At 38.3% G+C, this 14,747-nt stretch overlaps 1 protein-coding gene across 3 annotated transcripts in view; it reads right to left on the bottom strand.

The window, feature by feature from the left end:
* PTER (phosphotriesterase related) overlaps positions 1-14,747 on the bottom strand; it is a 77,962-nt gene that overhangs the window by 9,706 nt on the left and 53,509 nt on the right. The window lies entirely within an intron of this gene.

Genomic DNA, 14,747 nt, shown 5'->3' with positions numbered 1-14,747 from the left:
AACAGAAAAGGAGAAAAATATAGGATAAGTGCAGGCTTCAGACAGAAAAGTTAAGTCTGGAACAAGAGTAGATTATCTCAAGAAATTTAAACTCTAACAGATAAAAAGGATACATAAAGTTAACCCCTGGAATGCAACAGTAGAAAGTCAAGAGATACCTGGAGTAACAGGCAAATTTGGCCTTGGAGTACAAAATTAAGCAGAGCAAAGGCTAATAGGGTTTTGCCAAGAGAATGCACTGGTCATAGCAAACACCCTCTTCCAACAACACACATGAAGACTCTACACATGAATGTCACCAGATGGTCAATACTGAAATCAGATTGATTATATTATTTGTGGCCAAAGATGGAGAAGCTCTATACAGTCAGCAAAAACAAGACCAGGAGCTGATTGTGGCTCAGATCATGAACTCTTTATTGACAAATTCAGACTTAAATAGAAGAAAGCAGGGAAAACCACTAGACCATTCAGGTATGACCTAAAAAAATCTCTTATGATTATACAGTGGAAGTGACAAACAGATTCAAGAGATTAGATCTGATAGAGTTCCTGAAGAACTATGGACAGAAAACTTCATGACATTGCATAGGAGGTAGTGATCAAGACTATCCCCAAGAAAAAGAAATGCTAAAAGGTAAAGTGGTTGTCTGAGGAGGCTGAGAAAAGAAGAGAAGCTAAAGGCAAAGGAGAAAAGGAAAGATAAACCCATCTGAATGCAGAATTCCAAAGAATAGCAAGGAGAGAAAAGAATGCCTTCCTCAGTGATCAATGCAAAGAAATAGAGGAAAACAATAGAATGGGAAAAACTAGAGATCTCTTCAAGAAAATTAGAGATACCAAAGGAACATTTCAGGCAAAGATGTGCTCAATAAACGACAGGAATGGTATGGACCTAACAGAAGCAGAAGATATTAAGAAGAGGTGGCAAGAATTCACAGAAGAACTATACAAAAAAGATCTTTATGACCCAGATAATCACGATGGTGTGATCACTCACCTAGTATCAGACATCCTGGCATGCAAAGTAAAGTGGGCCTTATGAAGAAAGGAAGGATCCTACCAGGAGACCATATGGAAAAAAATAAGAAGGGAAAAAAGCCTCATTAAACAGTGCGTGAAGGGAGTTAAGAGAAAAGAAGAGATTGTTCAGGATCCAAAGCTGGCCTGGAGAAGAAGTGGAACATCAGACAATCATTGTCTTATTAGACTTTTTTCCACTCTGATATTCTATTACTTTGGCAATATCAGGATGCCAGGATTAAAGCACTATTATATGTCTATAAGTCTGCTTCTAAGAGGTCAGAAGTATTTTCAGAACCTCTCTTCCAAACCCTGGGAGGACCAGTTAAGCCTCTGTGTCCATGAGTGAGGGGATTCTGCTGTCCCGGGCTGCTTCCTGGTAGCTGGCTCTTGACTCTGATTCTGAGCAATCATACTGTAGCTGGTTCCTTTTTATTCTCTTCACCAATTTAGCATAACTTCTAGTTCATGATGTTGTTTTAGGCAGGGAGGCTAAAAAAACTCTTTCCTTTATACTATAAAATGCACATTAGCTCGGTGCCACCTTCTATTAATACTACTCCTTTTCTTTCTTCTTACCATGGAGACCATTTTTGCTTCCAAAATTACTCGGCTAAAAGAATATGTGTTTTTCTATAGTAAACATATTCTGTTTTCCCCAAAGAATCATGCTTAAAAATGAAATATACACAATTAACATAAGGGGGAAGAGATAAGTTTAGTATTTTTTTTCTTTTGAGGAAGTTCATTTGGTTTGTTAACTGCCGTTTGTTGATTACCAATATGGGCAAAATACCAGGGTGGGTCAGGGTGGGGAGTCAAGAAAGGCAACGGAGTTGCCCATAACAGGTTGGATCAGACTCTTATTTCTGATTGCAATGTCTTTTTGCTTCTTTAGGCCTAAATTCCTTGAGACTCAGTTTTCTAAGAATTTAAGTGATATAGTGAGTCTATATCCATGGTAAATGAAAAGCTATAAGAAAATCTTTCAGTCTTAGTTCCAACTGAAAAATAAATTTGCTTATTATCATCATAGCCAACAAGTATAAGAACTTACTATGCTTCTGGCATTGTGCTATGTGCTTTTTATTTATTATCTCACTTAATATTCTCTATTATCCCATCTGGTCTCAGGTTTATAGATGAAGAAACTGGGGCATAGAGATTAGATATGCAAGGTGATGTGCTGGAATGTAAATTCATTTTGAGGCTAGAATCTACTTCCTTAATCATCATACTATGTGACATCTCTGATGGCTAAATAGTTTATCCTCAAAGGACATTTTCCAGAATTGCATTGACTTTGTATGTGCATCATGTTTTTTAATTTTTATTTTAAAATGTAATTCCCTCCCCACTGTACCTTCAAACTGCACTTGAAAAATGAGAAATTTACTCCCCAAATAAGAAAGGATTATTTTGTGGAGGTCTTCAATCACTGCATATAATAGACAGGATTTGACCATTATGTCATTCTGGATATTTCCAGTGATATGGTCAGAGAAGGAGAAGAAGCTCTATTAATCATGACTATTGCTTAGAACCTGAGGTTTGTCTAAGCCTCTCACAAATATTAAAGGTCACATATTAAGGGTCTTCCATGGTGAGGTCCTTTCTCCCAAAGTTCAGATTTGCATGTCTAATTGCCTGCTTGCCATCTCTACTGGGATGTCTAATAGACAACTCAAGTTTAACATGCCTTGAACTAAATCCCTCATGTCCCACCCCAAACCAGTTGCTGCAGCACACTGCCCTGTCTAAGTTGATAGCAACTGCATCCATCCACTGCTCAGACCAACAACCTTGGGATTTTGTCCTCTTTCTTCCTGTAAAACCTTCTACATCTAGCCCATCAAATAGACTTATGGCTTGACTTTTGAAATATGACCAGAATCCAGATACGTCACGACCTTCCCTGCTGCCCTCTTGATCCAAAACTCCATCATCTTTTGCAGGATCCTTGCAATAGATCCTCAAACACTCTCCTTGTTTCTCTTCCTTCGCTCTGTTACTGTCTATTCAATTACAACCACCAAAGTCTGTCTTCACAACTAAGTCAAATCAGGTCTCTCTTCTGCTCACAACCCACCAACAGCTCCTCATTTTCCTTGAGAAAGAGCCAAGGCCTTACAGTGGCCCATGAGACCCTGCGTGATCCTCCTGTATGTGGTCTTCCAAAAGCTTTATCTCAGGGAGGGATGGGGAATGCAGGCATCCAGACCTCCAGACATCAGTTACATATAAATCCTGCCTGGATTGTAAATGTCATCTGAAAAATGGCATGGTAAGTTTCTAGAGGAAGATGAATACGTTCAGTAAGATTCATCTACACATGTAAGTGTCAAATGTAATCCCTGGGAATTAGAAAGGAGTGCGACTTAAGGGAAATGGTCCTTCTGTAAAACACCATTAAAAATTTCACAGTAATGTAGAGGGGAGAGAAGACTTCAGAAAAGAAGCAATTAGGCTCATGTTTTAGACATTGGGTAAATGAAGTTAAAAAAGGAGACAGACAAATTTACTGTCATTAAAAAGCCAGGATATGTATATATATACACACACACACACACACATATGTCTCTAGTTTAGTCTAGTCACTAAGTTGCGTCCGACTCTTTTGCAAACCCTGGACTGTAGCCCACCAGACTCTTCTGTCCATGGGATTTCCCAGGCAAGAATACTGGAGTGGCTTGTCATTTCCAGTGGGTTGCCAGATCCAGGGGATCTTCCCAACCCAGGGATCTAACCTGAATCTTCTTTGCCACTGAGCCACCAGAGAAGCCTTGCACACACGTATACACGCATATATTGAGTTGGCCAAAAAGTTCGTTCCATAAAATGTTATGGAAAAAAATCACAAACGAAGTTTTTGGCCAACCCAATATTATGATTAGTGACATCTGGTGATGTGACCCAGCCTAGATAACTGAACATTAGTGTGAAGGCAACTAAGAAACGAGTTCACTTAATTTCTCCCTATTAAAGAAGGGAACACAGTATAAAATCTATGGGAAAAAATAGTGTCAGTGGTCATACATACTTTTCAGAAGAGAGCTCTGCAAAAAAAATATAAAAGAAAAAAAGAGTTTGGGATTAGATATTAATGAGGCGGTAGGATGGAGAAGCAGGTGAAGCAAGAAAATAAAACAATTAATCCTCAGGCATTTGGCCCCATATCATTTAATTCTTACAAAAACTACATGAGAAAAGTATGAGCATCCCATTTTATTTTTATTCTTTTTTGGCTTACACAATAGACATATATTGTTTTTTATAGTTTGGAGGCTAGAAATCTGAGATCAGGGTATCAGCATGGTCAGGTCTGGTGAGAGCTATCTTTCTGGTTTGCAGGCAGCCACATTCTCACAAGTTTTCTGGTGTCTCTTCTTAGAAGAGCATTAATCCCATCATGAGGGCCCCACCCTCAGTGATTGTCCTCATTTTCTAGATGAAGAAACTAAGTCTCAGAAAGGTCTGGGAGTCCTTAACTTCTGAAATGAGCAGCTGGTGAATAAGAACAATTTGTATTCATCTTCAGATGTCCCGGTCCTACACCACACTGCTCCTTTTGTGATGAGAGCACCCACCCACTTCCACCACCACATTCCCTACCACAGCACTTCCCTATGGAGAAATACACCCCATCATAAAAGCATCTCACCCAGCATACAGAATCTCTAACAAGGTGACTTAACTACACTCAACTGACAATCAGCTGGATGACTTCCAGGGACTGTCAGGATGCTACTGAAGCTGCATTTATGCATGTGACTTTTTTTTTTCCGCTTGGAGAAAGGATTGACCCCAAATGTCAAAATGGTACCAGGGAAAAATATACTCTGCTTGACGTCTTTCAGATGAGGCTTAAACAGAGGTCCTGCCCCTCCTGGTCACCAGTGATCTCATAGCACTTCTTACAAGAGCGAAGGTGTCAACTTCAGCCAGTTTTCCTCATTCCATATTCTATGTGCGTTAGTCACTCAGTCGTGTCCGACTCTTTGTGACCCCATGAACTATGGCCCGCCAGGCTCCTCTGTCCATGGGATTTTCCAGGCAAGAATACTGGAGTGGGTTGCCATATAGTCTATCTCCCTGAATAATCACATTCTTTCTTATTCCAGTCTTCCCCAGCCTTCGAGGTAAATATCTTTCACCTCTTGCCCTAAATAGTGTGGTGATTGTGAGACGCAGAAGAGCTGCTGCGTTTCACACTGGAGAAAGTCCCTTCTTCAGGGTCAATAATGTTGATCACAAATGTTATCTGTAAAATATCCTGGAATTTCCCAAGAGGAAGATGAGATATTCGTATCAAGTATTTATTCTTGTTATTTATATTATATCATTTCTTCTGTTTGCTCCTCAACCAGTGAACAGATTCTCCCTTTATAAGGAACAGGCATACATTGATGACAAATATATCGCTATTAGCTAAGAAAACAGTTCTCTGACACCATCTGGCTGTCTTTATTTTCAGAATATGGTTATCACGTATGTACGTTTTTAAGGCCGGTACTGAAACGCAAGACGATTGATTCTGGTTTTCAAACCTCTTTATATTCTAGATCTTTATCCAAGAGCTGAGGGGTTTAGTTTAATGTCAAAATGCACTCTGAGTTGGAGCAAGGAAATCTGTGTGAAGTGATAATTTAGACACGGGCCTGTGAGCTCTCTGGGAAGAAAGGACTAAGAAGCAGAGAAAAGGATATGATACGTGGGTGTGATCCAGATGATAACATTACCTAACATTTGTCTTGGGCTTTTCCGGTTTCAAAGAACTTGCAAATATATGATTTCATCTCATTCATTCAAGTACACCTTCATGAATTAATTCAGCAAACATTTACTGTCTTGTACTGCTATCTACCCTGTGCTAGCTTTTGTGTTGGGAATACTCCTATGAATAAGAAATTTAAGCAGCAGTCTCAAAGAACTGAAAGTCATGGAAGGAAACACAGATTTAAATTAATAATTACCGTTATTGTAATTGAAAGCTTTTTATAGTACAGTACATACAAAATATTGTGAAAGGAAAATGAAAGAAGCAACTCATTTGAGTTGAGTCTTGAAGAAAACTATTCAGATGTAGGTTGGTGGGGTTCAAGTTGTCAGATGAAGGATGGAAAATCCAGAAGAATACCTATTGAGAGGTAAAAGAGTTTGTTGTTTCTGGAAGATAAGGCTGAATTTATCAGTGCTAACGTGCATGAGGGGAGATGCATCCATCTATCCATCCATTCATCCATCTAATAAGAAATTGTTGATCATTTATTTACTATGATGTACGAGCTGGGAAAACAAAGACAAATAATATGGAATCCCTTCCTTCAAGAAGATCCCTGTCCAATAGGAAAAATAGACATGGAAACAGATCATTGCTTTTCAGACCTTACCGAGTATAAGAAAATACTCCTAGGATCTGGGATGACACAGAGGAGATACCAAACACTGCTTGGCTCATTCAAGAAAGGCTTGATAGAGAAAAACATCTCTGATGAGATGTATATTGAAGAAAGGCTCTGCCTAGTAGATCAGAGAATATTGTATTTACATCAGAGGGATGAGGTCATGTGAGAAGAATGTAGGAACACTCAGCATAGGTTAGTCAGAATCGTGGTCAGTGTGGCTTTAGCCCAGCTTCTGCCTGTGCATCTAGAAAGGATGGGAGATGAGTTGGAAAGATTGGTAGGGACCAAATGACCCGGATGTTTGGATTTTGTGCCGCAGGTGACATGCAGCCTCTGAAGAGCTGTAAATCAGGATGGAGATATATAAAGCAGATTTGTGTTTGGAAAGAGCCAAATAGTAGCAACATGGAGGCTAGATTAGGGAGCAAAACTAAGAGAGATTTCCTGTTTAGAGATAATTACAGTGGTTTAGGAGACAAATGAGGATCTGAATTAAGTTAACAACAGAAGAATGGATAGGAGGGGCTGTATGGATAGGAGATCTTTGTGGGGTAGACAGTTATTATTTTGTGTGGGTGCAAAGGGAAGGAGAATTGAGGTTAGCATCTGGGTGAATCATGCTGTCATAGACCAGAACAGGGCAAGAAGGAAAAGTCAAGTGATGGGACTTGGTCCCCATCGTGACAGAAGTGGAGAAGGAGAAACCAGTGCCTCCTGTGGGCAGTTCATTAGATGTTGGCATCATTAAATACTACCAAGAGCATGGAAAGGGCAGGTTCTGAAACTCATAATGAACTGGTGAAATACAGATGCTTGGTACCAACACGAATGCAGAAATGAAGAAACCAAAGCTTGGGTTTCTTAACTGATCAGGAATCCAGGAATTCTAGCTTATAGGCTAGTGCACTTCCCATTATATTGTGCAGTGACGTTTTTGGAATTCGTCAGTCATCCAGCCTGTGACTTCCTGGGCCTGGAGGGTAAGCATCATGTGTTGGTCAATTTTGAGACTTGAGTTCAGAGCCTGACACATCCAGAAACACAGAATGTATTCAGTGCTAAAACTTATGAACTTGACCAAGTAATTAAAATTTTCTTTAATTTAAAAATACAATAATAAGGGGATACTTATAGACAACTGATTTATTTAAAACAATGTTGAATTTCAATGACTGGTTGTTATAAAAATTGTTTACCATGAAAGAAACACCCCTGAAAATTCTGTCTCCCTCGTCACTGAATTTCTTAATTTAAAACCAATGAATATTTGTGCAGATCGTACCGTGTGGGATTCTTTACAATTTAATGAGAGTTCTTCAACAGCTACTTAAAAGAATTATTAAACTCACCTAGAACTATTGATTTAATAACTAAAATAATTTTTAAAATATTTATAATATAATGTCTAAAAGAAATTAATATATAAATTGCTATAATCTAGTAAATTTGATGTTACTATAATTCAAAACATTAGTCAGATGTATTCCTATATTACTAGTGGCAGTTACAGCTTAATTACAAAATCTGAAAAATTCTTAATTGATGAATTTCAATTAATTTATTTTTAATGTCAAAAACAGAAACTGAATAGAATGATGTAAGTTTTAAATGTAAGACTATTCCCTCAACAATGCCTAAACATTGTCTATAGCCAGAAACTATAATTTATTACTTCAATATTTACCAGGAACTTTGGTTTCATACAAACTCAAAACCATCAATTCACATAGTACATTGACATTAATATACTAGTTTATTCACATACATGTAAGTAGTTTAAAGATTCTTTTGTCTTTCTTTAGAGGATTCTTTTTGTGATAAAGGATTACTTTTATGCTTCTCAACTGTAGAGAGTAACTGGGAATAAAGAGCAATAGAGAAATAATTTAGATTGCCATGTGTTTATTTTGCATATTCCCTATTATCTATATATTTGAACAAACATGATTCAATTGTCTGCTTGGGCACAGTATCCTACAGAGATGTTTAATGACGTCATAGGAGAGAATGACGTCACATTCTCAATATTATGACATAAGTCTAAGCTTAAGGAAAAGGAACAGATGGCTGCAAGAGAGAAAAACCCTTGTTTAAATTACACTAAAACCAGAAGTTGGCTCTGAATTGCGAAATGTAATTAAAACTTCATTTTAAAATGCATTTCACAGTTTATCCACCCTAGGAAGAGCTTTTTACCATATGAACTTTGCAGCTGCCACAGAGCACAAAAGAGGTTGCATTTTTCTGTAAAGCGATACATAGTTCATGGAATGATGGTATTGAAGAGAGTGAAGATAAATCTCATAGACATGGCAATCCTATTTGTTAAAATGTCACAGTTCTTGGGAATGGTGTCAGAGTCATGAAAAATGGCTTTAGAAGAAAAAATTACTTGTGGGAGGTTTTGGTGGCTATAATGTGTTGGAGAGAAGACAGGACCAGTGTCTTCATTTGCTGTTGACATTGGGCTGATTCGCCCAAGTGTCTGTGTTAAAGAGTGCAATTTGGTATAATTAACACATACCAGTTACTAGCATAAGTTAATTAATTGCATTTTATTCAGCACTTTTAGGTATACTAAGTAGTTTTGCTCCATTTCAGTTTGTCCAATATTTGTCTGGATTTTCTATTTGTTTTTAAATAGGTCTTTTTACTTTACTTTTATTTTGCTTCTCTTAAATAGTAAAAGGAAAACTATGACAAGCAATACTTGGGGAAATTTGTCTAACACTTTAAGGGTTAAAAAATAATTTTTATTAACCCGTTTTGATAGATGCGTAAAAGACTTGGAGGCTTCAGTGACTTGCTCAAGGTCACTCAGAAAGTAGGTGCTGTTGACAGAGGTAGGATCAGACACTGTGTTCCCAGCACCCTCTCGTTCTCCATTGTCCCAGATGCATGGAATATGCGCTGCATTCGTGAAGGGGTAAGCTGTGGCCAGCGTCACTACACAACATCACACTGAAATGTGCTCACGTTTTGTGTGTGTTTCTGTCTCACTGAGTACTCTCTACAAACCGATGTAGATCTCTTAAGAAATTTTATTGGGGTATAGTTGATTTGACAATATTGTGTTAGTTTCTACTGTACAGCAAAGTGAATCAGTCATACATATAAAATATCCACTCTTTTTTAGATTCTTTTCCCATATAGGTCATTATACAGTATTGAGTAGCGTACACTAGGTTCTTTTTAGTTATCTATTTTATATATAGCTATATAGTAGTGTGTATCTGAGTGAACTCCAGGAGTTGGTGATGGACAGGGAGGCCTGGCGTGCTGCGATTCATGGGGTCGCAAAGAGTCGGACACGACTGAGTGACTGAACTGAACTGGCTGAACTGAGTGTGTATATGTCAATCCCAATCTCCCAATTTATCCCTTCCCTCCTTTCACCCCTGATAACCATAAATTTGCTTTATATGTCTGTGACTCCACTTCTATTTTTGTAATAAGTTCATTTTTAACATTTTTTTAAGATTCCACATATAAGTGATATCATATGATATTTGTCTTTCTCTGAGACAGATGGTCTCTATGTCCATCCATGTTGCTGCAAATGGCATTATTTTGTTCATTTTTATGGCTTAGTAATATTCCATTGTAAATATGTACCATATCTTCTTTATCCACTCCTCTGTCAGTGGGTATCTAGGTTCTTTCACATCCTAGCTATTGTAAATAGTGCTGTAATGAACACTGGGATACATGTATCTTTTTGAATTATGATTTTTTTCATATATATGCCCAGGATTGGAATTTCTGGATCATATGGTAGCTTTATTTTTAGCTTTTAAGGAACCTCCATATTTTTCTCCATAATGGTTGTATCCATTTATATTCCAATCAGCAGTGTAGGAGGTTTCCCTTTTCTCCACACCCTTTCTAGCATTTGTTGTTTGAAGAGATTTTTTTCCTTTTCTTTTTAATTGGAGGATAATTGCTTTACAATATTGTGTTGGTTTCTGCTGTACAACAATGCAAATCAGCCATATATATATATACACATATACATACACTCCCTCTTGAGCCTTGCCCCCACCACCACCCCGCCCATCTAGGTTATCACAGAGCACCATGCTGAGCTCTCTGCGTTGTATAGCAGCTTCCTACTATCTATTTTACACACCATAGTGTATATACAGGGCTTCCCAGGGAGCTCAGCTGGTAAAGAATCTGCCTGCAATGCGGGAGACGGGGTTCAATCCCTGGGTTGGGAAGATCCCCTGGAGGAGGGCATGGCAACCCACTCCAGTATTCTTGCCTGGAGAATTCCTATGGACGAGGAGCCTGGTGGGCTGCAGTCCATGGGTTGAAAAGAGTCCGACATGACTAAGTGACTAAGCACAGCACAGTGTATATATGTAATGCTACTTTCTCAATTTGTCCTACCCTCTACTTTCTTAGTTTGTCCTACCCCACTTGATGATAGCCTTTCTGATTGGTGTGAGGTGATACCTCATTGTAGTTTTGATTTGAGTTTCTCTAATAAGTAGTGATGCTGAACATCTTTGCATGTGCCTCTTAGCCATCCATGAGTCTTTTTGGAGAAGTGTCTATTTAGATCTTCTGTCCATTTTTGATTGTTTCTTTTTTTTAAATTGATCTGCATTAGCTGTTTGTATATTTTGGAAATTAATCCTTTGTTGTTTGATTCATTTGCAAATATTTTCTCCCATTCTGTGGGTTGCAATGTAGATTCTTATGTAAAATTTAACTGCAGAATAACTAAGTTTATACAGTAGCTATGATGACATGTTTAAAAGCATCTAGTTTTTCTTATATTTTCCTGTTGCCTGCAATAGTGGTACCAGAAGAAATGTCAGTGGACATTAGGAAATGGGAAAGAAGCAGTGTCATTAGTAAATATTTGCTTTTAAAAATTATCATGTGCTTACCAGGCCCTTACTTTGTTCCTGATTAATTTCTTTTGTTGCTTGTTTGATTTTGGTTTTTAAAAAATATTTATTTAATTGACTGCATCGGGTCTTAGTTTTGGCACATGGGATCTTTGTTGCATCTTTGTGATCTTTCATTGTGGTGCTCCGATTCTCTAGTTGTGGCACACGGGCTTAGTTGTCCTGAAGCATGTGGGATCTCGGTTCCCTGATGAGGGATTGAATCTATGTCCCCTGCATTGCAGGGTGGATTCTTAACCACTGGAGTACCAGGAAAGTGCGTGCATTTCTCACTCAGTAGTTAGATCTGAGCCTATTTGACTAAATAAGTTGTCCTTACTATATATAATGTGTATAAAGTATATACTCTACAATGCACACTCATTTCTGTCCCCACATACATTTCATACATAATGCATGCGTAAGCATAGTCCTAACAATAAACTATTATGAAATATAGCACTGTATGCAGGGAATTCTAAATGTTATAAATCATTTCACATGCAAAACATTCCAATTGTTTTTTTAAGTATTTCCATTCTATTTACATATATTAAAATATTTTGGTCAAGTTTAAGTTTGCTAAATTTCTGCCTGCAATTGTTTTTGAATGATTTCACATTAAGTCACTAGCATTCATAGGAATTAAAAGGATGCAGTTCCAAGGATCCCACATGATTATTTTGGGGTGGCTTTACAAAAACACCCTTAAGGTTAAGCCACCATAATTATAATGGAATACTCATGTTGAAGCCAGAAAGTGGGTCTTGCTCCTTGCTACATCCTAGTGTCTGATATATGGTACTTAGACACTTAACAGATATTTGGTGGTGAATGAAAGAATAAATGAAATCATTCTTCACTCCATTACTTCATCTAATTAAGAGCATGAAAAAATGTATCAAAATTGCATCCTTGAAAGACGTGAGCAAATTTGGTATGAATAATTAGGGCTAAAGAGAATAATGTGTTGATAGTCCATCCCCTGTGCTCTGCCTTCTCTTTCAGAAACCCTCAGGTAATATTCCTCTGCCTTCCATGGGGAGAGATTTTCAGAGAGATGTGCCGTGTTCCTGCACTTAATTATCATTGTGCCCCTAATCAAACTCTAGGCCCTGGGTTTCCATCAAAGCCCTCTGTTTTGTTAAATACATAATTAAGTAGAAAAAGACTGAGGCACAGCACCTGTCTGTTGCCCTCCCAGGGGCTTGGAGTTTGATCAGCAAATAGCTAGTGCCCAAATACCTTCCAACCATGTCTTTCTACCCCACCTTCCTTGGTAATGAAAGAATTTTGTTGACATAAAAATACCTACAGCTACTCTATAGTCCATGGCAGATAAAACTTCCTTGGAGGCAGGTGGCAACAAGACTCTCCCTGGGTTGTCTTCTTCCATCACATATATCCTATATCAGACCAGGCCCAGAGGCAGGGCTATGATGACATGCCACCTGAAAATGTGGCTGGAGTTTTAACAGATAGACAAGTTTTAGTAAGTGATTAAAAGGCACAAAGCCTTTGTGGATTAAAAACCCAGACAGCAACATGGAAATGCTGGTGTTATTTTCTGACAAATGTTGACTTTGGGTGGCTGTAACTGTCAAGGGCACCCCCCTGTGATGTTCCCTAGGGTTATACCCGCTGCATTCCTGGGCACTTCCACCGGCCTGCATTTCCTAAAGAGAACAGATGGTTAGGGGAGGGGACTAGACACAGAAGCAGATTTATCTTGTCAGGCTGTTGTCTCCAGGCAAATGACCTGAAGCAGGTCACAAATGGTCATGTGACAACAATGTGGTTTAGAGTGTCCTAAGGTGATGGCCATTCATTAACCCTTCCCTCTCAGGGTCCCAACTGCTTCTTTTGGCTAGGCCTATCCCAGTTCTGTTATTTTATGTGTATGTGCATGTATTTTAAGATAAAATGCCTTATGTCTGAATGTGAGTGAAGAGTTACATATCTTCAAAAATATTTATTGCTTTAATAAATTAAAGGTGTCCAGGACACCCTGAAGTATTTTATTTTTTATCATATATCATTTATTTACTTATATATCCCTATCATTAAGTACTCTGACTCTGAAGTAATTGTATTTTGTATTCTCAAATGATAGAAATCCTACCTTTAAAGAGAGGAATGAACAGTTTTACAGGGATTGAAAGCCTGTAAAGAGCTAGAAAGCCCAGTGTCCTAAAACAGGGTCACAGGACAGAGCTAGCATCTTAACTTGCTACCAGCAACCACAACCGCCTGCAGGTTCAGAACCTTTTCCTTTATGCCCCCAAATTTCTGTTGTTGTTTTCCTGGAAGCCTTGTTTTCAGGATTCTCTTCTTTTGGTGTGTGTTGTCTGTGCATTTTGTTACACGAAATACATGTTCTTTGTGATGTGTCCCCATTATAGAAGCTGAAGTCCTTGCCCTTTCAACACAGATCAGACTGTGTGTGCAGCCCAGTGGACTTTGGAGAGTCTGTGAAAAGATGACCTAGTCAAACGTTAGCCTGGCAACTGTCTTGCTGTGAACACTCACATCAAAAAGCTAAAGTTGCCCGCCTCTGCCCCCCTGAATTTTTTCTTCTGTTTCTTTATTTGGTTTGTTTTTCCCAGTGCACTCCTTTTTGTGAGGCCATTTCCCCTAATTTGCCTGTGCTCTGAAATACTCATACTTATAGGTACAGTACTGTTTTTTTAGACACTGGAACCCTGAATCATCCCTGTATGGGTACAGAATGGGTGACTGTTCTAGGACTGGTCTCAGGATTTTCTAGGATGCTCTGAGTTTGGCTGATGTCAGGTCAAGCTCTACTTTCCATCTCAGGCCATTTTTAGAAGAGGCAATGAAATGGCAGTCAATGAAACTGAGATAGTGTAGCTTTATTGTTCAAAAGAAAATACATATACAAGTGTGTGTACACATATTTGTGCACCTATACATGTTGATTTTGTGAGCCAAAAATTAACATATATATATACAGACATATATATGTATGCATATATATTATATATCTTTTATTTATTAAAATATTTTTAAAGACTCAATTTTATTTTATTTAATTATTTTTTAAACCTTTTGGCTGCATGGCATGTAGGATCTTAGTTCCCTGGTCAGGGGTATAGTTTGATTTTCTGAACAGAGAAGTCCTACTGTTTTAAAAGTTAAGGTTTATCTCACAATTTCCAGTGAAAGGTTATGTTCTATTAAGGCCGAGCATCATTTTCTAGGGCTTCCCTGATGGCTCAGTGGTAAAGAATCCATATGCCAATCCATAAGTTGAATTTCTGGCTTGGAGAAGGAAATGGCAACCCACTCTTCTTACCTGGGCAATCCCATGGACAGAAGAACTTGGTGGGCTATAGTCCACGGCATTGCAGAGTCAGGCATGACTAAGCAACTGAGCAAGCATCATTTTCTAACTTGCTTA

The sequence above is a fragment of the Capra hircus genome, chromosome 13 (assembly GCF_001704415.2).
Source record: "Capra hircus breed San Clemente chromosome 13, ASM170441v1, whole genome shotgun sequence".
Classification (NCBI taxonomy): domain Eukaryota; kingdom Metazoa; phylum Chordata; class Mammalia; order Artiodactyla; family Bovidae; genus Capra; species Capra hircus.
This window is presented reverse-complemented; position numbering and strand designations above follow the sequence as displayed.